At 37.3% G+C, this 11,397-nt stretch overlaps 1 long non-coding RNA gene across 3 annotated transcripts; it reads right to left on the bottom strand.

Moving 5' to 3' along the window:
- Positions 1-1,017: 1,017 nt before the first annotated feature.
- On the bottom strand, positions 1,018-11,085 carry LOC309489903. Of its 3 annotated transcripts, XR_014202557.1 has the most exons (5): positions 10,625-11,085; positions 10,347-10,502; positions 10,003-10,067; positions 6,144-9,852; positions 1,018-3,905 (listed from the first exon to the last, which is right to left on the bottom strand). It is a non-coding gene; the product is annotated as an uncharacterized lncRNA (long non-coding RNA). The 3 variants fall into 3 exon arrangements; XR_014202558.1 differs by having other exon boundaries at positions 10,347-11,085; XR_014202559.1 differs by having other exon boundaries at positions 1,018-4,835; positions 5,879-9,852; positions 10,347-10,898.
- Between the last annotated feature and the right edge of the window lie 312 nt (positions 11,086-11,397).

Here is an 11,397-nt window from a genome sequence, read left to right on the forward strand (position 1 = left end):
CTTAAAGGGAATCAACACATGGGGAAACTATTTTAGCTAAACATATTAGGAATTAATATTTTGATTCATTAGTATTTTTTCTACAATGTATTGAATATCTAAAACTGTATTTGTTAGATTATTTGAACATTCAGTTCTAACTTACATCCCTTTGTTTTGCAGCCTAACAACTGTGCTAGACTCCACGAATATCCTCTTGGCAGGGATCGCTGGATACTTCAGATGAGCAAGGAAGAATTACAGTCCTTCTTTGGAGTTTGTGAGGCTTTTGGACTGCACTTTATTTTGAAAGAATTAGATGCAGTCTGTTTGATTCACTCTTGTTTCATGTAGCACCAACCCTTCACACTTCCTTCCCCACACAGGCCTACAGTAAAGTAAAGTATTCATTTAGAGATATGAGAAATATCAGAGAGAAATGCCAAATGAAGGACGTAATAGAAAATGGTTCTTTCAATGGCATTTAAACATTTCACATGAGAGCAATGATTTCTTAAAATGATGTAATCATGTTCGCTCTACTTGGGTGGCAAGTAATAGATAAATTAGGGGTTAAATACTAAACTGAAAGCTGATCAGCCCTCATGGCTGTGATTCAAAATGCTACACCACAAATTAGATATGTTTTTGCGGACATGTCCCATGGTAATACTGTAAATGGTGTAACCACCATCCTTCTAAAGTACATTTTTGCAAGAGCTACTGCAGATAATAATCTTTTTCCGCAATGTAATGAGAGTCAGATTTACATCTCTTTCTCACCTCACCATGAATTAATCTTATAGCAAAATGCAATAAGTGATGTTAACTGTTAATTTCAAAAGCCTTATCTTTTGTGCCTTTTTAGCTAGAAAATTGCATCAAGTTTCTTATCTGGGTGTAGTGGATAATTAGGGAAATACCTAGAGTTAAGCCAAGCATGGGAGAAGCAGGAGTCGGGGTGGGATGGCGGGGGTTACCGGTTTGTTGTGGCTGTGTGGGTTCCTGGCATGCGGATTTGTGACTGTAGTGAAAAATCACATTGCCAGGGATTACCACACTGCCATGGCCTTACCAGCAGTTCATGAGGAAATGGACAAAAATGGAGGAAATTTGAAAAAAGGGCTCCTGCCGTGGCAGAATGAGACAGGGAAACTTCCTTAGGGTGTTTATACTCAAAAAGTAAAACACCTGCATTTGTGACGTCATTCTGAGCGGGTGCAGAGCTTGGCTGATTGGTGAACGTGCACGCTTGGTTTTGTTGTTCACAGTGGCTAAGTTCTTCACCTGAAAAGAAACTAAGAAAGTGCTGTTTTTTTCTTTTGGAAAGACTATGCTATGTATATGTGCTAACATACTGGTAAACCTTGTGAAAAAGAAGAGTACTTATAATGGCGATAATATACTTTAAAATAATAGACTTAAGTCTGAACCGAATGTAGATTTTGGACACTTAACTGCATTGCAAGTAAATGAATATGTGTTATGGTTTAAATTTATATTGTGATTAGCTGGACTTGAGTACTTGGTTTGATTAGAGTGCTTTTTAACCCACTTAAGTAAGACTTAAGTTTCTTTCTTACTTTCTCAAGTAAGACTTAAGTACATTTGGGCCTGATGGCTTCACAGTCAGGGCTTAGATTAAGCCAAGATTAGGCATTAGTTCCATTAGGACATTTAAGTAGCTTTTATAAAAATGCCTTAGAAAAAAACATTACTGGTGTGCATCTTGAGACAAAACAATGGCACTGACATATTTTAAGATATCAAGTTGCTTTCCGGTTCAACAGCTCAAACATGCATTTTAGATTTACTAACGCCTTGTCTGTGAAACCGGGGGTTGGAGTACATTACGTTAATTGAAACTTGTATGTCATGACTTTAATTAAATATATATGTAATTACACATTTGTAATGATGAAGTTGCAATTCAGTACATTTAAAATAAATCAACTTTTAATGTAATATCAAATAACAAACTACAGTTAAAATTGTAATTAAGAACTTAACATGTGCCTTTAGTGTGTTAGTCAACACATCAAAATGAGAGTACTTCAAAACACAACAAAAGATTATGTAATATTTAAATCGTTTAAAGTATGATAACATCATGATTTAAAAATGTATACTTCAAAGTAAAACTGTTAATTTGACATTATTACAAAGTGCACTTTTTTAAAAGTTAATTTAAATGCTAAGAAACAGCCAAGTGTAAAAGTCTTTTGAAAATAAACTTGTGCACATTCAGTACAATTAAGTGTACCTATTTTTCTCAAGGGTAGTGTTCTGGTTTTATTAAAGGAATATTTTACCCCAAAATTAAAATGCTGTCATCACTTGCTCGCTTAAACAACAGATTTCAAACGACACAAGGTTGTGTAAACTGCTGACAGAACTTTCTCAGGCCATATTTCTAAATGTTAACGAGGAAGGTATTAGCATCAGACAAACAAAATAAATGACAAACATATCTAAATTAAAGATGATAGATGTTCTGTGTCATAATCAAACACACATGGGTAATGATAAATCTTGCTTAAAAACAGAGAAATGTGCCAATATTGAAACAGAACAGTGCTCCCATGAGACTGTTGGCTGAAGCTTTCATTGTGAATGCAAATGTCTCATTCAAAGCAGATGGCCATTATGTTAAAGGTGAAGTGTGTAATTTCTGTGCCACTATAGTGCCACCAAACAGAACTGCAAAAATAATACTGTTTTCAAACAGGTTTCCCAAACACTCCTGTCGGCTAATGTCCAATCAAACAGCTAGCCCCGCCCAACTAACCCCATTGGTTGAGCTGTTGCTGTTGCCGGGCGGGTTTTGCTGCAGTATTTAGAGTTTTTGAGGGAATCTGAATCAACCAAAAATTGTTGACTTGAAGTTCTTGCTGAATGTTAGGATGGGATAAGTGTTCTTTAACATCGTACTTCAGCTTTAACTGAGGATGCAAATGAACATGATTTAAAGTGTAATAATAAAATATAATAAGGCATGATCAAGAAATCACAATCCTGAAAAGGTAAGAGTTGGCTTTCTAACTTGGTAATGTCTTTCCACGCACCTGTATGGTTTTAAAAATGTCAAATGCTAATCTGTGTAGAGTTGTGTGTCTCATCAGGACCTGAGCTCCGGTGCCTTCTGAGCTGATATCAGTTGTAGTAAAATACTGGCTCAGTTCAGCAGGAACAGGAGTGTGGCCCAAAGAACCATCTAGAGCTTTCAAAGGCCTTTTGCAGAACCTACAAACACTACCTAAAGAATCAAGTCTGTGTTTGATGTGTACTTGTCTCTAAACGAATGTCTTGGAATGCCCTGACCTTAAATGAACCAGGAGGGCTGGTTTCCCAGGCACAGATTAAGCAAAGTCCCACAATAAAAAGAATTTCCAGTGAGAGGGATCAGAGTTCAGGTGACTTGACTTGGTCACATTTGAATGACTTGAGAACTGTTTGAAAATAAAGCATTTATCTGTTATATGACTTGGTCTCTTAGTTGAATGACTTGGATTTATTTTTTTCACCTAATTGACACAAAAAGGAGTATCAGACAAATTAATTGTAACTCCGTTAAAAAAGTACAACAGTAAAATAGACAAACTTTTGGACTATGTTTATACAAAATATGGCCTTAATAATCTCTGAGTTTACACTGTAGTTATTAAAACATGCATTGGAAAATGGTTTGTTTTTGACATATGAGGAAAACAAATACAATTTGGTGGGTTTATTTTTTTTATTTTTTTTAAATAATGGCTCTGTGGCCACATCATGAGGAGCTGGCACCACACAGACTGCCTTGCCTGTTGAGCTTCACCAATGTACTGTATGTATCAGTGTAATGCCCTCTAGTGTTGAACCTGCGGTCTAAATTCACAAACTCTTTTATACTGTATACACTGTAAAGAAATATTATTGGTTTAAAGCTGCAGTTGGTAACTTCTGTAAAAATGTATTTTTTACATATTTGTTAAAACTGTCATTATGTCCTGACAGTAGAATATGAGACAGATAATCTGTGAAAAAATCAAGCTCCCCAGGCTCCTCCCAGTGGTCCTATTGCCATTTGCAGAAATACACCGCTCCCGGTAAGAAACAACCAATCAGAGCCAGGAGGAGTGTCTTAGCAGTGTCAATTAACAGCGCGTACCGTCGTTCAAAATCAAGATAGCCGGTGTGCCGCGCAGCTGTGCTAATGGCGGACAAACAACTAAAACTGCCAATTTCTCGAGTGGCACCAGCTCATACAACAAAGACAGGTAAACGGAAAAAGGCCGATGACGATAAACAAGTCCGTCGGAGCCCATTGACTCAGTGTCAAAACTCTAGCCGCATAACATACAGATAAAATGTCATGCACTGTGCAAAGCAACAATAGAAACCTGCTAATTCACTGGCTTGTCATGTTGCTGAAATAATGTACTAGCAAACCTTATTTAGCATTACACATCGCTAGAAATAATTACTTAGATACTGTAACGTTACCATTATTATCTTGCTAGCTATTTATAACTTATAGAAAGAGTGCAACGTTATTAAGTTACATTACATGTATTGCAAAATACGTAATGATTTGAGGACCAAGTTTGTAGTCAAAGTATGGGCAGGCCATAGTCAATGTAAAGCATATTGTTGATGTTTCGTCCCTACCAGTGAATGTGCGATAACTGTTTATCCGCCGTCATCAGTGTCCCTGCATGTTTACTAGCCTGCGCGTTCATGGCAGGCTCCGCTGTGGAGGGAGGGCTGTAGCGCTAAAATACATCTTATTTGTTGATAAAGATAGATTTTTTTATTACATGTGATTCTGACATGATGTCACTGCATGCACTGCGCTCCTCTCCGCTCGTCTCATGCTGCGTTCACACCAAACGCGAATCTGCGTCAAAATTCGCGCCTGCCGCGTCTAGTTATACGCGTGACCACTTTGTGTGCATTCGCGCGTCAAGAGCGAAATAAGTTTCAAAAGTTTCGAACCCTGTTGGCGGCCATCTTTTTACAAGATGTCTGTTATTGATCGGTCATTTATCGAGAGAGTCGCCGCTCTGTATTTGCTCTGGAGAGCAGAACAGCGGCGTAGGGATCATCGTCGCTGTACTCGGGTCCACCAGACCCTCCGGAGGGTTTCAGGAGTTTCACAATTTGCTCCAGGAGCTAGGTTTGGTGGACCTAACGGTGAGGACGCTGACGAGGACCGCGTAGGCCGTAAGGCCTCGGCCTCGAGTGGTCGCTGCCTGACGAGCCCGCGCTCTACAGCCCGGCGCGAGGTTCACTCGCCCGCACCCACCTAATCTGTCATTTATTTTTGTTTTGATAATAAATGGAGTCAGCCTCCAAAGGTGAAACCTGTCCTGTGATTTTTGTTTTTATACACTAAATTGTGTTTGTTGTCTTTACATTAGAATAATAATGTTTCATTATAATCTAGAATAGATATGGAATAAATAGCATTCAATACAAAATGAGTATCTCTCATATATTGAAATCGAGTTTTTATGTGAAAGATTTGCTTTGTTGTGCATTTTAGTCATATTACAAAATAATTTATTGAGGCCAAACATAAAATAACATTGTAAACTGTCACTTCACCACGTGACAGCAGCAAGCAGGCTTCTGATTGGTTAACGCGGCGCGAATTGACGCAGAAGTTCAGATTTTTCAACTCGGGCGGCAGACGCGAATTCGCGTCAAACGCGTGAATGCACAAATAGCACTAATAAATTTCGCGCGTAACCAAACGCTCAATTCGCGCGAATGAGGCGAATTCGCGTCTACCGCGCCGCGCTAAACGCCTCATTCGTGCCGCAAGACCTCCAGACGCGCGTAAACGCGTCTTACCATTGACTTAACATTGAAATCACTCGCGCCAGACGCATATTCGCGTTTGGTGTGAACGCACCATTAGGTAAATAATGCGTCTTCCAGCTCAGTGGTCGGAGTCGCGCGTTCATGTGTTTTGGGGGCGTGGCTTTGGAAGGAGCCCAGAAGGGAGGGGGTGGAGTGAATGGAAATAATGAGCTGTCTTTAAAACAGTCGTGAGAGGTCTACAGACACTCGATTTTTATACTTTCTTTTTCAGAGTACTTACATTTTAATTATGTATTGATATATAAATAAAGTTTAAACAAATTTGGAAAAGAAGTTTTTTAGACAATTCCTTTAACTTAAAAAAGTAAGTTACCTGGTTGCCTAATTTTTTTGTTAATTGAAATAAAAAAAATTGAGTTAATACAATGAAGGAGATTGGTTTAATAAATAGAAACTCAAAATATTATGTTATCTGAACCACATTAATTATCTAAGTTGATTTGACAGAAGATAAAATAAAATTTTTAACAGTTTTTAAATGTATATTATAGCCTAATATATTTAATTCTGTGAGCAAGCAGAAAGTAAGCATACATGTCGAAAGGCTTTGAGTGAGCACAATCACTAACTTTTTTGTTAAAAAAGTTCCAAATCATTACCTACTCTTACAATCCATAAGAGTAGTCAAAAACAGGTAAATGGTCAAATATAATCCAAAATAGGGCAAAATCCAAGAAAACAGACCAAGAGCATGAGCACTGGAACAGGGAACTAGAATATAGGCGCTCAGAAATGCAGCAGTAACATTCACAAAGAACTGGAGAACACAGCTTAAAAAGGCAAAATCAGACAAGCAAATGATTGACAGGTGGGAGAAATTAAATCCTAGTGAATATGGGGAATGGATTATGGGCAATATAGTTCATCATGGGAGAGAAAAGGAGTCAGGAGGAGTGCCCTCTGGTGGAGATCATGGGCAGTCCAGCTGGAGGATCTTACACTATCTAGATGTTTATATGTTTGTCAATGAATGGGACGCTAAATATCGTTTTGACTTTAACAAGATTTTCTCAATAAAAAGGCAAGATAAACCTATTGTCCTCCATGATTCCTGTTCTTTCTGACAACAAATTACTTGAATGTCACAAGCTCATAATCATGACTTCAGAAGTGGGAAGTAGAAAATTTCTGATAGCACATGAATGCAGATATTCATTTTGATTTATTTATCATGAAGGCAGATCATTTATTCAAGATCCAAGACAGGACAATCAAGCCAACAGTGCCAGGTGTTACATAATTGGCAGCAGGTGCAACACACTTCTCAAACTCTCACTGTACACCTTTTTATAGGTACGTGTGAACTACAATGCCATCTCCTGAGAAGTACACATAAACAACAGATACTCATGTGTCATTTTACACCTGCTGTGGGGAAAAACATTTGGAGTTCTCAGATTAAAGAAATCACTAGAAATTGGGGGCACATCATACTTACATTTATTATTAACAAACCACACACAAACATCTACAAATGACTTGTTAATGCATTACTGTGTTATGATTTTACTTGAGGGGGCATATCATACTTAATTCATTATTAGCTAACCATACACCACACAACATATCTACACCACACTCAGCCACAGTGTGACAACACCAACTAACATCAACTAATGGCTTGTCAATGCATTACTGTGTCATGACTTTATATCATAATTATTTCACTGTTAACTACTTACCAAATTCAGCTCATGATTTAACATAAACATACTATCAAATACACATCCTAATACTTAACTATAGTATTCAGCCCAGTTAAGTTATGTGTGTCTGGATGCAGCAAATGGTCCCCTGACCTTAGTTCATGTTTCCTGTTTTTTTTGGGAACCGATTCCTCGGGAACTGTTGTAAGTCACAGTAGGTTAAGTTTGATGGGAAAGAGAATATCACAAAACAGATTAAGTATTACTTAAGATTAAGTAAACAGATCCATTATTAGTGGATTTAGTATTTTCTATGTTTGATATGGAGGATCAGTGAAAATAATGACGAACTAAACCTGTGCCATTCAGTAATGTTTATGACGAAGCTGCCGATGTCAATAGTTTAAATTGACAATAAATTGTTTACATTTATTTTAAAGTCAAAATTTTACATATTCCTTCCTACTGAGCCTGACTGATTTAGTTTACCTCTAAATGTTAATTTGTGCATTAACTATCAAACATGTACTAACATGTAGTTAAGGCTGCTGTTATTCATGCATGAATCATTATGACTCCTGTCGTAGTTAAGGATAGCTCTTCATTGCCTCATGATTATCTCCAATATCTATATCTCCACTAATCATGTTCATGTAAAAGGGGTGGTATAAGGCCCTTTTCACAAGATGTACAATAAATCTATGATGTCCCCAGAGTGTGTGTGTGAAGTTTTAGCTCAAAATACCCCACAGATATTTTTATATAACATGTTAAAATTGTCACTTTTTGAAGGTTAGCAAAAATGCCGTTTGTGTCTGGCCCTTTAAATGCAAATATGCTGCTGCTCCCGACACAGGGGACGGGGTTTCAAGAACTTGTGTGGATTAGCAGCTCCAATTACCATACGCAGACACACACTAAAATGACAGAAACTGTTCTACCTTTTATGTTTAAACAGAGTCAGACAAAGATGGAGAGACTCAAGAAGAAGTGACAACACGTATAATGCATCAGGACGTCTCTGAATGGTTAGTTGATGAATTTATGTTGCTGATGTGGAGTTAACTATCTTCAATTAGCATATTCTGTCATATAAATCGCTCGTATAGGAACTGATGTGAGATGCACACAGAGTGATTTTCTATTGCATGTGAAAAAACGGATGCTACAGTTTGAGCTGACTCACAAATGTGCTCGACTACAACAACTCTTCCTCTTCTCATCAAAGACTGTGCGTTCTCGGGGGCGGGGTTTATGTAAATTTTAGGGTTGGTGATGTCACTAACCCATGAGGAATGTTGTGTAGTCCCTACCAGCTGTTTGTTGTAGTCCTTAAAAAGCCATTTCTTTAAAAGCAAATATCTCCCTTTGATTTGAACTTTGAGCGTTGTAACTTTGCAGATGTTGTTTCTGCTCAAACAGCAACATTACACACTAACTAAAGTTAGAAAAGTGAAATCATACTCAACCACCCCTTTAAAGTAATGATTAATTCAGGCATTAGAACATGATTATTGTAAAGTGTTACCGTTATATGCCTATAGCATATGGCAGACTCAAATATGTTTACATTTCTAATGGGAGTGTTTGTGGAGAGTCTTCCACCTATGTGTGGTAACAGATCAGACCAGTTATATTTGTGAATCAACATCACAAAATCAGTCTCAAATGTTTTCACAAAAGTAAAAGTACATTTATATACATTTTTAAGCAGAGTTCAAAACTATTTCAGAAAATGAAATGAACTAGTACTATGTAATAATCATATAATGATGCAAAATAATTTGAACAGAAGATTCATATACAACTGCAAATCATCACATGTATTCTCTCACAGCACAAAGTCCGGAAGAGTTCAGCAGTGGATCTGCTGAGTTCAGGATTCCTGATCGGTCTTCTGTGTTTCAGTGGTGTGTGTTTGGAGATGTGTTGACTTCACAGTTTCAGCGCAGTCTGTAACATCATCCTCCCAGGAGCTTCAGACAGCTGATTCACGGGCTTCACATTAAACATGCTTCTGAATCCTGTATTTTGCAAGAGCAGGAGTCATTCCCAATCACCCTGTGAGAAGTGTTCACTGCCAATGCAAAGTCGTCTCCTCAAAGATGTAGTGCTGAAGCTCCTCAAGCTGCTCCTGTTTTTGCTGTACATCTGAATGTCTTTAAAAACTGTCCAGTGAATTCCCATGTACGGAGTAGGGAAAGCTGGAATCCACGAATCTCAACATGTTCTGTGGCTATGTCGTCACTTTGAAGGCATTGCAAGTATTTTAGAATTACTTTCCAGGAAGTTCCATGTTCCGTGAGTAGATGATGTCACTGCTGTCACGTTCTCTCATTCTTCACTGTGTTGTAGTTTTCTAAGGAAAAAACTGAGTTTAACACAAACATTCATGGGAACATGTGATTCCATCACAGTGGTCTGTATCATTAAAGAAAGACATACTCTACTCTATCTGTTCATTCATTCTAGTTCGTGTCAGTTTTTTTCTGAACACTAAATATCTCACCTTATCATGGATCTCCTCAGATATATCAGTTTGACTCTGCTCTGGACCACCAGAATCATGAGAAACTGGAACAAAACATTTGATTCTCTTTATATAGTTTATATGTGGTGAACAGACATTTCTGATAACTTTATGCTATCATCAGATATAGTGAAGAACACACAGTGTCTGCTTCAGTACGGGAAGAATAAGCTGTCTGTCATATTTTGCAACACTAACTGTACAGTATGTAAAATAAAAGTTTTTTTTCTTTGAGAAGAAAAAATACATGTATCATATCAAACTAGAAGCAAATAGCGTAATGTAAATGGTTGTATTGTATTACAACTTTAGAATATACTCACAATTTGGCCGTTTCTCAATGCTCTCCCGTTTGACCAGTCTGATGTGATTACCAGGCTGTGGTCTGGATGTGCGAGATCGTTCTTCTCTGCTCTCCATTTCTCTCCGTTTCTCCTTTTCTCTTCTCACTGTTCTTGCTCTTCTGTGAGTATCTCAAACTTATGACATGAAATTGATAAAATACTATTTCATATATTTTTAAATTGTTATAGTGTACAGAGAATTTATTTTTCTGTGTTCATGCAAAACAATTATTGCAGATTATAGATTTATTTCTTACCTTATGATTGACTGTGAGAAGAAAAATGGAATACAGAAAATATATAGATTTCTGTTGTCTCTTTATGTAAAGATTCCTATTATCCAAAATAAGATCTGAGTTCTGAGTCAATAATCATTTTAAGACTATATATATATGCTATACATATTCCTAATGGCCAGCCCCCTTTCTACTGCACAACCCAGAGGGACGTGTTGTTCTCCTTTAAACTTGTCAAACGGGTGACATGGAATGCCACACAATCACATATTTGTGTCATGATCACATTTCTGCTTTTCTTGAAGGTGAACAGGAGAAGGAAAGCCCTATTAAACAGAGAGACCCAGTTCAGTGTGTCAGTGGGTGGGTTCGGCTGAACTTTGGTGGATCAAGTGTCTCATTTTTATCCACATAATGCCAGTAAAGAAACAATAGCAAACTGAATGCTGCAGAAACGTGATGTAAGGTATTGCATCAGACATAATGACCCAAATATGGACAAAGGGACATAAGAAATATTCATAATGATTACAGTGAAAAATCCCTAAGAGTTTGAACAAATTGTGAAATAAAATTAAGGTTTTGGTAAGTATACAGAAATAAAGTACTTACAAATCATCAAGTCAAGTCAAGTCAAGTCAAGTTTATTTGTATAGCGCTTTTCACAATACAGATTGCATCAAAGCAGCTTCACAGTATTAAATTAAAATAATACAACAAAGTTTGTTTCAAGAGGAATTTATTGATTGATAAAATTAAATTAAATATCCCCAAAATATCCCCAACTGAGCAAG

This window comes from Leuciscus leuciscus (genome assembly GCF_965113295.1).
Source record: "Leuciscus leuciscus genome assembly, chromosome: 24".
NCBI lineage: Eukaryota > Metazoa > Chordata > Actinopteri > Cypriniformes > Leuciscidae > Leuciscus > Leuciscus leuciscus.